The sequence below is a fragment of the Equus przewalskii genome, chromosome 21 (assembly GCF_037783145.1).
Source record: "Equus przewalskii isolate Varuska chromosome 21, EquPr2, whole genome shotgun sequence".
Classification (NCBI taxonomy): Eukaryota; Metazoa; Chordata; class Mammalia; order Perissodactyla; family Equidae; genus Equus; species Equus przewalskii.
In genome coordinates, this window is record NC_091851.1 from 39,675,356 (window position 1) to 39,687,930 (window position 12,575).

Consider the following 12,575-nt stretch of genomic DNA (forward strand, 5'->3'; position numbering starts at 1 on the left):
TTCACTGAGGGAGCAATGGCAACTTATATTTATAAGTAGTATATAATAACATGAGGAAACATATTAGGTTTCAAAGTAACAATTTTCAAATCGTGCACACATTAACATGCATTAGACAATGACGTAAAAACATACTAAGCAGAGAAAGAGACTAAGAAAATAGAGCAAAATGTTAGCAACTGTTGTCTATGGATTTGGGACTAGATTACAGGTAATTTTCCTTTTTTGTATTATTTTGTTCTTTCTATAAGCAAGAATTGACTTTATATTAAAAAAGATTGTGTTGCAATAGTTTTGTGAAAATTAAGATCAATATTTTCCTTTGGTGTGAAATAGTGATAATACATTGTATTGTCCCCAGCACAGTATCATCTGTTCTTAAGAGATGTGGTAACGTCCTTTGGGAATATTGCATTAAGGTAAAGCACAAGAAAAGTAGGGGTTAAGTGACAGACGGCAATTAGGGAATAGATCCACTCTATGTCTGAAATTTCTATTTTCTTTTCTTTTTGTTTTTTTCAGAAACAAAGTCAGCTGCTGAAATGACTACTGCACTAATTGACTGAATTCTTACCTTATCCTAAGTTAGAATACCAGAGACTAACAAAGAAATCCATGAAGGTGATCACTTGTTCCAGGCTGACATTTGGAAAGAAGAGGTTCTGTGCAAGTCACAAACTGCATCATGAACTCTTTTCGGTTTGCTATCCAAGTGTTTTCCAGAGACCGGCAGAAAATGAGGTTAAAATTCCAAAGGTGGGAGTGGGGTGTGGGGGAGATGGAAGCAGAAGCAGGGTGTGGAAGTAAAATAGGAGAGAGATGATCATAAACTTTTTAATTCCAAAGGATTTTACCACTTAAATTAACGTATCATGTATATTTAGAAGATGGACATCAAAGTAAACAAATGAGAACCTGGGTGATAAATTTAAAAGCTATTTTTATTATTTATTTAATACTTGCTTGTTGTAAAAAGCCTAACAGAATAGAAGGACATTAAAATATTAGAAGGATATTATGATCATAGAAGGATGTTAAAAATCTCTTCTCTCCCCACACCTGCTTCACTTACCAGAGATGGCCAGCATTCCAGTTATTCCATAGCCTTCGAGACAATATCCATGCTCATACCTTCTCTTCTAAACATCAAACGGGATTATACTGGACAGAGGACTCTGCAACTGGCTTTTTGTTTACTTAATAATTGACCTTCAACCACTCTCCAGGTCAACACACATGCGTCAACTGTGCCTTAAAAAAATAAAAAGATTTGTGTGGTCATCCACTGCATGGCTGTATCATAATTTGACCGGCTCTGCCGGTGCTCATGGAAATTTCAGTTGTATTCTGCTGACTGCTCTCATGGACAATGCTACTCTGAAAGGTGAGTCCTTGTACATATTCATTTGCATACTCAATCAAATTAATTCCAGGGGAGAAATTCCTATAAGCAGAATTGCTGGGTCAAAGGGTATTCGCATTTTATATTTTGGTAATTATCGTTAAATTGCTCTCCAATAACTCTCCTCCTAGCACAGCCTGAGAACTCTCTTTCCCCAGTCTCCAGAGGTGGAATTAAACTTTGTTTGTAATGAATAGATGATTTCTATTCTATTGTGTCCACTTATTTTGAAAGTACAGGCATTTTTTATTTGACCAAAGAGAAGAGGATAAAGGACGAGATGTGTGTAAGTTTGTCATAATTCAACTATGAGCAACAGCAACTACTATTAACAAAGTAAATCCAACACAAAAATTACGTCATTAACTCCCAAGTCACATATAAATGATTTGAGGATTAAGGAAACTCCTGTATATCCTAGCAGGCATGGGTAATTGAGAACTGTTGGGTATTAACTACTCACTTAAAAATGTAAATTATAAAAAAAAAAAAAGTAAATTATAGTTCGCTAGCTGTTGATCTGGGGCTTATTATGTGCCAGGCACGCTTCTAGCTCTTTACATAGATTAACATTTAATCTTCACGACAACTCCGTGAAGTAGGCACTATGATTATCTCCATTTTATAGGTTAGAAAAATGAGGCATAGAGGTCTCAAGTAATACGATCGAGGTCATGCAAGTAATAAAATCATGGAGCCAGAATTCAAACCAGGATCCTGACCACAGCCTTTGGGCTCTCAACTACCATGCTATCTTTGAAGTTCATCTTCAGGAAATAAGGATGCATTCCACAGTTCTCCACAAAGCTTTTCATCTCGGCATTTACAACAGGGAAAAGTTCCTTACCTGCCTTTGGGTTGGAGGTGCCCCTAATAGCAAGATCTTGCAATGGCTAGATTATAGGTCTTTAGTTTTTATTTTGCTTTTCTACATTTCCTCAGCGACCGCATGTTGCTTTTGCAATAAGAAAAAGTTACTGTACAATACTGACGGTTCCGAAGAGCGGAACACTTTCAAGACCAGAAAATGGCTCATCTTTCCAATGTCTTCTCCAACCTTCCTACCAACAGCCACTCAGCAGCAGGAGGGCTTTGCTACCTCAAACCACAAAACCACGTAGACACCAGAGGCAAAGTTTCACAATTCCTGACTGTCACATAACCATGTTGGTGACTCACACACTTCACACAGAAATCAGGAGGATACTCTGTGCCCACTCAACCGAGCACAGATTTGAGCATCACAGGGTCTGTATGCCCAGTGGAGTTTACCACGGCAGGGGAGTGAGATGTGCAAAACACCACAAACCCCAAAGCAGAATGTGATGAGAGCAACTGTTTGCTTTGAGAAAGAAGAAAGAGAAAGCACTTCTGGTTGGGGCGGGGTTAAGAGGCGGCATTTGAAAGAGGCTTTAAAGGATGGGGAGAATTCCAGCAGAGACTGGAAAGGCCCTGCTAAGGGCTGCTCAGGGGTTGTTGGCACTCTCCTCTGATGCATTTTTTGTTTAAATTCTTCTGCTGCGCAGTACACAGAGCGCTTAGAATCCACTGCCCCCAGTGACACTGGGATATGGATTGCTGAGAGCCCTGGAACAGCTCCAAGGTTAACGCTTCAGGATCTTGGATGGGTTGTTGAGTTTGAAGCCGGGCTCCACCACACTCATTACCTATATGACCTTGGGCAAGTTCCATGGCCTCAGCTGACTCATGCATAAAATGGGGAGAAGAGCTCTTCATACAGTTCTTGCGATGATTATGTGACTTACGGTAGGTAAGGCACTTGCAAGAGTGTCTGGCAAAGAGTAATCACAAAGCAAAGGCGAGCTTTGTCATTACAGTGAGTGCCAACTGTGGCAGGTTAGGGTGGGGTGGGCCAGTCTCTCCTGTAAAGGCCTAGATCGTATGTATTATAGGCTTTGCCCATGGTCTCTGTCTTAACTACCCAACTCGGCCATTGCAGCCCGGAAGCAGCCATAATAAGGTAAATGAACGGGCATGGCTGTGTTCCAGTCTCATGTTATTTATGGACACACACTTGAATTTCATATAATTTTCACATCATAAAATGCTTTTGATTTTTTGTCTTTCAACCGTGTAAAAATCTGAAAACCATTCTTAGCACAAGAGCTGTACAAAAACAGGTGGTAGGTTACCATTGGGGGAAACTGGGTGAAATGTACAAGGGATCCCTCAATATTATTTCTCACAAGTGCACGTGCATCTACAACTATCTCAACTGTACACATTTATATGGTCACTGACAAATAATAATGTACCACTTTTATAGAAGTCATAATAGTTTATAACATTGTGAGATTCCGATAAAACTACTTACAGAAACAGGCAGCAGCCAGATTTAGCCCAGGGACTGTCGTTTGCTGCTTTGGATTAGACTATTGGTCCCAATTCTTTACCTCCCTTTAACAGGATTACATGCATACACCTTCATTATAGGACTTTGCAGAATCCTCTCACTGCAGATGAAATATATTTCTCCACCCGTTTCATGTTGGGCTTGCTTGAGCCAATGGAATATTAGTGGATATGATGTGAGCAGCGGCTTTAACCAGTTTTGTGTTTGCCTTGCCCTCCTGCAGTCCTGTGATCGGCCATGAGAAGGTCATGGTAGTCGCTGACCCAAGGAGAGTGTGGGACATCCATGGAATAAACCGGAACACAATCTGAAATCTGGAGCCAGGTCCAGTTAACCAGAAGCCTAAAACTGAGCCACACTTGTCAACCACAAGTGCTTGTGGTAAGCCACTGGGTTTTGGGGGATGGTTTGTTATGCAACATCCTGTCAGCGGTAGGTGACTAATACACCAGCTCACAGTCCTAGCCACTAAGCACTAGCACACTGCTTTCCAGTTTGAGTGGCTCTCGTCAGGGGGTATGTTTTGTTTGCTCCAATGCAGTCTTCGTTTTCCAGATGAAGGACTGTTGATTGATAGCAAGTAGTTTGACTAAACAAATGTGGGGTTATTTTAATGGTTGACCCTGCCCACTGGATATAAATAGCAAGTTTCATGGCTAGACAGGGAATAGGAGAAAGTTCAGGGGGAAGTGTGTCTGGTTAGTCTTAGCCTACCCAAGAACAATTTTTTATTTTATAGAGGTCATAAGAGTTTATAACATTGTGAAATTTCAGTGGTACATTATTATTTGTCAGTGACCATATAAATGTGTCCCTTTCCCGCTTGTGCCCATTCCTCAATCCCCTTTCCTCGGGTAACCACTGATCTGTTCTCTTTGTCCATGTGTTAATCTTCCACATATGAGTGAAATCATGCAGTGTTTGTCTTTCTCTGTCTGGCTTATCTCGCTTAACATAATACCCTCAAGGTCCATCCACGTTGTTGCGAATGGGACCATTTTGTCTTTTTTTATGGTTGAGTAGTATTCCATTGTGTATATATATATAACCACATCTTCTTTACTGAATCATCAGTCGATGGGCACTTGGGTTGCTTCACGTCTTGGCCATTGTGAATAATGCTGCAATGAACATAGGGGTGCATAAGTCTCTTTGAATTGTAGATTTCAAGTTCTTTGGATAAATAGCCATTAGTTGGATAGCTGGGTCATATGGTATTTCTATTTTTAATTTTTTGAGAAATCTCCATACTGTTTTCCATAGTGGCTGCAGCACTTTGCATTCCCGCCAGCAGTGTATGAGAGTTGCATTTTCTCCACATCCTCTCTGACATTTGTTATTTTTCGTCTTGGTGATTATAGACATTCTGTCGGGTGTGATATCTCAGTGTAGTTTTGCTTTGCATTTCCCTGATGATCAATGATGCTGAACATCATTTCATGTGTCTATTGTCCATCTGTATCTTCTTTGGAAAAATGTCTCTTCAGATCCCCTCCCAGTTTTTTTTTTTTTTTTAAGATTTTATTTTTCCTTTTTCTCCACAAAGCCCCCCAGTACATACTTGCATACTTTTTAGTCGTGGGTCCTTCTAGTTGTGGCATGTGGGATGCTGCCTCAGTGTGGTTTGATGAGCAGTGCCATGTCCACACCCAGGATTTGAACCAACGAAACACCGGGCTGCCTGCAGTGGAGTGCGCGAACTTAACCACTCAGCCACAGGGCCAGCCCCTCTGCCCATTTTTTGATTGGGTTGTTTGTTTTCTTGCTGTTGAGTTGTGTGAGTTCTTTATATATTTTGGAGACTAACCCCTTGTTGGATATATGATTTGTAAATATTTTCTCCCAGTTGGTGGGTTGTCTTTTCATTTTGTTCACGGTTTCCTTTGCCTTGCAGAAGCTCTTTAGTCTGATGAGGTCCCATTTGTTGATTTCTTCTTTTGTCTCCTTTGTCCAAGTAGACACGGTATTCGCAAAGATCCTCCTAAGACTGACGTCAAAGAGTGTACTGCCTATATTTTCTTCTAGGAATTTTATGGTTTCAGGTCTTACCTTTTAAGTCTTTGATCCACTTTCAGTTAATTTTTGTGTATGGTGAAAGATAGTGGTCTACTTTCATTCCTTTGCATGTGGCTGTCCAGTTTTCCCATCACCATTTATTGAAGAGACTTTCTTTTCTCCATTGTATGTTCTCAGCTCCTTTGTTGAAGATAAGCTGTCCACAGATGTGTGGGTTTATTTCTGAGCTTTCAATTCTGTCCTATTGATGTGTGTCGGTTTTTGTACTAATACCATGGTGTTTTGATTACTATACCTTTATAATATATTTTGAAGTCAGGGATTGTGATGCTTCCAGCTTTGTCCTTTCTTCTTAGGATTGCTTGAGCTATTTGGGGTCTTTTGTTGCTCCATATGAATTTTAGGATTCTTTGTTCTATTTCTGTGAAGAATGTCATTGGAATTCTGATAGGGATTGCACTGAATCTGTAAATTGCTTTAGGTAGTATGACATTTTAACTATGTTATTCTTCCAATTCATGTGCGTGGAATGTCTTTCCATTTCTTTATGTCATCATCGATTTCTTTCAATAATGTCTTATAGTTTTCATTGTATAGGTCCTTCACCTCCTTGGTTAAATTTATTCCTAGATATTTTATTCTTTTTTTTTGCAACTGTAAATGCGATTGTAGTCTTTTTTCTTTTTTTTTTTTTTTTTGAGGAAGATTAGCCCTGAGCTAACATCTGCTGTCAATCCTCCTCTTTTTGCTGAGGAATATTGGCCTTGAGCTGACATCCGTGCCCATCTTCCTCTCTTTTACATGTGGGACACCTGCCACAGCGTGGCTTGATAAGCAGTGTGCAGGTCTGCACCCAGCATCTGAACTGGCAAGCCCCAGGCTGCCGAAGCAGGGCATGCCAACTTAACTGGTAAACCACCAGGCTGGCCCTGGGATTGTTTTCTTGAGTTCTCTTTCTGTTAGTTCACTATTAGAGTATAGAAATGTAACAGATTTTTGTAAGTTGATTTTGTACCCTGCAACTTTACTGTAGTTTTTTTATTATTTCTGTTTTCTGATGGATTCTTTAGGGTTTTCTATATATAAAATCAGGTCATCTGTGAACAGTGAGAGTTTCACTTCACTGCCAATTTGGATACTCTATTTCTTTTTCTTGCCTAATTGCTCTGGCCAAAACCTCCAGTAAAAGGTTGAGTAAGAGTGGTGAGAGTGGGCACTCTTGTCGCCAAGAAATATTTTTAAAACTTGACTAATTTTAAAGAACGAGAAGAGCAGATTGTTAGTCCATACATCCTTGACGGAATGATTATGGTTAATGCATCATGACGTGCAGGGAATGCATCTCTAACGTGACTGCAATGATCCTTGCCGTAGCCTACTTGTGATTGTCCATCTGGGATGGGGCCCTCATGTAGACGGAAGAAGTGGAAAAGGAAAAGAGAGCAGAGGTATGTCATTCACAAGGTGGCAGACTGCTTGCTGTGTAGGAAGGAGTTAGGGTGAGGAGCGAGAGCTATGAGGCTAGAGAGAGGGCCTTCAACCCACAGTGAAGCACTTCTCATGTGGGCAACGGGAGCCATTGCAAGCGAATGCTCAGGGACCACTACCTACTAGTGACTGATGACTCTGCCCTTCAGGATCTCAATCTATATCACGGGGCCAGCATCACCTCTGTGGGAAAACTGCTGTATGGAGCAGATGTTTGTGAGGCCCTGAGCACCATCTGGCACTGGTAGCTACTACAATAATTATTATTTTATTGAGGTTATGATAGTTTAAAACCTTGTGAAATTTCAGTTGTACATTATTGTCAGTTGTGTTGTAGGTGCACCCCTTCACCCTTTGTGCCCACTCCCCTCTCCCTCTCCCCGTTAACCACTAATCTGTTCTGTTTGTCTATGTTCGTTTATCTTCCACATGTAAGCGGAATCATATAGTTTGTCTTTCCCTATCTGGCTTATTTCGCTTAACATAATACCCTCAAGGTCCATCCATGTTGTTGCGAATGGGATGATTTAAACCCTTTTTATGGCTGAGTAGTATTCCATTGTATATATACACACCAATCTTCTTTATTGAGTCATCAATTGATGGGCACTTACGTTGCTTCCACCTCTTGGCTATTGGGAATAATGCTGCAATGAGCATTGGGTGCATACGTCTCTTTGAATTGCTGATTTCAAGTTCTTTGGATAAATACCCAGTAGTGGGATGGTGGGGTCATATGGTATTTCGATTTTTCCATTTTTAATTTTTTTTCCCTGAAGATTAGCACCTGAACTAACAACTGTTGCCAATCTTCTATTTTTCTGCTTTTTCTCCCCAAATCCCCCCAGTACATAGTTATATATTCTAGTTGTGGGTCCTTTTAGTTGTGGCATGTGGGATGCCGCCTCATCATGGCCTGATGAGCGGTGCCATGTCTGCGCCCAGGATCCGAACCGGTGATACCACAGGTTGCCAAAGCAGAGTGCACGAACTTAACCACTTGGCCACAGGGCCAGCACCTAACTCTTTGTTTCATTGATCCTTTGTACTGTCTTTTTTGTGTTAATTTCATTTATTTCTGCTCTAATTTTTATTATTTCCCTCTTTCTAGTGACTTTGGGCTTTGTTCTTTTTCTAATTCTGTTATGTGTAGTTTGAGATTATTTGAGATTTTTCTTGTTTATTAAGGTGAGCCTGTATTGGTATGAATTTCCCTCTTAAGACATCATTTGCTGCACCCCAAATGAGTTGGTATGGTGTGTTTTCATTTTCATTTGTCTCCGGATGCTATTTGATTTCTTCAATGATCCATTGGTCGTTCAGGAGCATGTTGTTTAATCTCCACATCTTTGCCCCTTTCCCAGCTTTATTCTTGTAATTGATTTCTAGTTTCATAGCATTATGGTCAGAAAAGATGCTTGATATCATTTCAATCCTCTTAAATTTATTGAGGCTTGCTTTGTTTCCCAACATGGGTCTATCCTTGAGAATGTTCCATGCACACTTAAGAATGCGTAACCTGCTATTTTTGGATGGAGTGTTCTATGTATATCTACTGAGTCCATCTGGTCTAGTTTTTCATTTAATTCTACAATTTCCTTCTTGACTTTCTGTCTGGATGATCTATCCATTGGTGTTAGTGGGGTGTTGAGGTCCCCCACTATTATTGTAACCTTTTAGTTTTAATAGTTGCTTTATGTACTTTGATGCTCCTGTGTTGTGTGCATATATAAGTGTTATGTTTTCTTGGTGGAGTGTGCCTTTTATCTTTATATACTGCCCCTCTTTACCTGTTTTGCATTGATGTCTACTTTGTCTGATATAAGTATGATGATACCTGCTTTCTTATGTTCACTATTAGCTTGTAACATCATTTTCCATTCCTTCACTCTGTGTTTGTCTTTAGGGTTGAGGTGTGTTTCCTGGAGGCAGCATATTGTTGGGTCTTGTTTTTTAATCCCTCCTACCACCCTGTGTGTTTGGTTGGAGAATTTAATCCACTTATGTTTAGAGTGATTATTGAATTGTGGGGGCCTAATGCTGCCACTTTATCGCTCATTTTCCAGTTCTCCTGCATTTTCTTTGTTTCTTGTCCCATGTATTTCAGACTACCAATTCAGTTAGGTAGTTTTCTATGTTGGTTTTCTTAGTTTTCTCCATATTTGTAATTTGTGTCTCTGTACTAATTATTTGTTTAGTGGTTACCACGTGGTTTGTATAAAACACATCATAGATGAGATAGTCCATTTTCTTACAGCCTCTTATTTCCTTAGACTAAGCCAGTTACTTCCCTTTTCTCTTCCCCTTCTAAGTTGGTTGCTGCCACATCTTTTTTCCTTCTTGTGTTGTGAGTTTGTGGTTAAAATGATAAGATTATATTTATTCTTGGTGTTTCCCTTCCCTTTATTTTTAAAGTTATACTTAAGCATTTGCTAACCTGTTCTGATGGAGAACTGCAATTTTCTGATTTTGTTTTTCTACTTACCTCCTTGCTCTGGGTCTTGTAACCACCCCTCCTTTTTTTTTTTTTTTTCCAGGTATGAGGGCCTTCCTGAGGATTTCTTGTAAAGGGGGTGGAGGAGTTTGTGGCAATGCACTCCCTTAACTTTTATCTGGGAAAGTTTTTATTTCTCCATCATAGTTCAAGGATATTTTCACTGGATAGAGTATTCTCGGCTGAAAGTTTTTGTCGTTCAGAATTTTGACTTATCATTCCAGTCTCTCCTAGCCTGTAAGGTTTCTGCTGAGAAATCTGCTGATAGCCTGATAGGGGGTTCTTTTGTAGGTTATTTTCTTTGGCCTTGCTGCCCTTAATATTTTCTGTTTGTCGTTGACTTTTGCAAGCTTCACTACTATATGCCTTGGGGTTGGTCTTTTTACATTGATAAAGTTTGGAGATCTATCAGCTTCTGTCACATGGATTTCCAGCTCCCTCCCCAGGTTTGGGAAGTTCTCAGCTAGTATTTCTTTGAACAAGCTTTCTGCTCCATTCTCCTTCTCTTTTCCCTCTAGGATCCTATAATCCTTATGTTGCATTTCTTAATTGACTTGGATATTTCTTGGAGAGTTTCTTCATTTCTTTTTAGTCTTAGTTCTGTCTCCTCCTCTATCTGAAGCATTTCCATATTCCTATCTTCCAGACTTAATCCTATCCTTATTATCAGCCCTACTGTTCAGGAAGCCAAGATTTTTCTTAATTTCCTCCATTGTGTTTTTCATCTCTAACATTTCTGATTGGTTCTTCTTTATAGTATTGAGCTCTTTTGTGATGTAGTTCCTAAACCCGGTGAGTTGTCTATCTGTATTTTCTTTTAATTCATTGAGTTTTTTAATGATAGCTATTTTGAATTCTTTGTCATTTAGGTTATAGATTTCTGTGTCTTCAGGATTGTTTTCTGGGTACTTGTCATTTTCCTTCTGTTCTGGAGATTTAATATACTTTTTCATACTACTCTATGGTGTGGATTTGTGCCTCCAGAGTGTGGTTACTGCTTCCACTTGCTGCCACTGGGGGGAGGGAGCAGGAGCTGTGTCATCTGTGCCCACCAGGATCCCTGTCAGCTGTTCCTGACCAAGCCTGGGCCACTCCTTGGGATTGCAGTGTCCCTGCAGGGTCTCCTGTTAACTGGGAACAATCACATGGGAGCTTCAAGTTGCTGGTGCCTGCTCCCTCCTCAGGTACTGCAGCCATGTTATGGGCTTTTGCAGCAGCTGGGAGTTTGTTCGCCTAGACTTGAAGCTCTGCTGCCATCCGGTCCCACTGGATCTCACTTGCCCCCTCTGGGCTGCAGCAGAGCCATGGGCATCTAATGCAGCCAGCGGTTAGCTCACCCAGTCGAGACACTCCTGCTTCTAAGGTCACCCGGCCTTTGTGCTTGGTGGGTGGGGCCTCTCCACTAGTGCTGACCAGAGATTCTCCCTGGGGCCACTGTGGGAATGTGGCTTTTCCCACTGGTCCACAGAGCAATCTCGGGGGGCTTAGGGCTGTAGTCCCGTTTCCACAGTCACGCTAATGCACATGTCCACTCTCGGGGCCGTGGCAGTGCTATGAGCATGTCAGCCAGGAGAGAGTCACTTGCAGGTACTAGGCTGTCTTGGGGTTGGAGAGTTCTCACCTAACTCCACCTCCTCCCCGGGCGTCATCCATTCACCTTCCGACGTACAGCAGCACAGATCTCTCAGGTGTCCTGAGGTGCTGTGTGAGCATCCTCCGTTGATCAGTGAATGTCCAATTAGTTGTAGTTCGAAGGGGGAGAGAGAAAGAAAACTGCTCACTCTGCCATGTTGCTGACATCACTCTCTATAATTACTGTTTTTAACAGCTAACCCTAACACAAAAATAGCCATGACAACAAATTTTAAATCAAAACACATTTTTTTCCCTCCCCAAAGCCCCAGCGCATGGTTGTATATCCTAGTTATAAGTCCTTCTAGTTCTTCTATGTTAGCTGCCACCACAGCATGGCAAGTGACAGACAGCACATTGTGGTTCTGCAACTGAGAAACGAACCCGGGCTGCCAAAGGAGTGAGAGCGCTGAACTTTAAACACTAGACCATCAGGGCTGGCTCAAATCTTTTCATAGCCATATAGGGTTTGCTTTTCATTCTTTATTATTATTTTTTTGCTGGGAAAGATTCACCCTGAGCTAACATCTACTGCCAGTCTTCCTCTCTCTCTTTTCCTCCCCAAAGCCCCAGTACATAGTTGTATATTCTAGTTGTAAGACCTTCTAGTTCTTCTATATGAGCCACCACCACAGCATGGCAACTGACAGATGAGCAGTGTGGTTCTGCACCCTGGACCCAAACCCAGGCCACTGAAGTGGAGTGCACTAACTTTAACTGCTAGGCCATAAGGGCTGGCTCAAATCAAAACTTTCATAGATAGAAAAGACACTTCCAGGGGGCTGGCCCTGGGGCCAAGTGGTTAAGTCTGTGCACTCTGCTTCAGTGGCCCAGGGTTTTGCTGGTTCCGATCTGGGTGCGGACATGGCACCGCTCATCAGGCTGCCCTAAGGCAGAATCCCACATGCCACAACCAGAAGGAGTCACAACTAAAAATACACAACTATGTACTGGGGGGCTTTGGGAGAAAAAGGAAAAAGAAAATCTTGAAAAAAAAACACAAAACACTTTCAGTGGCGACTACCTCTTGAAAGAAAAAATGAGAGACCTTGATGGGAGAGACCTTTCACTGCACGTCTTCTGCTTTTGCTTGATTTTTTTAAAAAACCCTATGTATCACTATATTAGATAAAACACTAAGAATACGAGACTTCTTATAAATGGCTTTC

The 12,575-nt window shown here is 41.1% G+C and overlaps 1 protein-coding gene across 1 annotated transcript in view; it reads right to left on the reverse strand.

The window, feature by feature from the left end:
- The window catches only part of ZFP64 (ZFP64 zinc finger protein), a 99,486-nt gene continuing 86,911 nt past the window's right edge, over nucleotides 1–12,575 (reverse strand). The window contains exon 10 of the transcript XR_011531184.1: nucleotides 1–1,251. The gene's annotated coding sequence lies outside the window, so the exon portion shown is untranslated. The remainder of the gene's footprint in view (nucleotides 1,252–12,575) is intronic.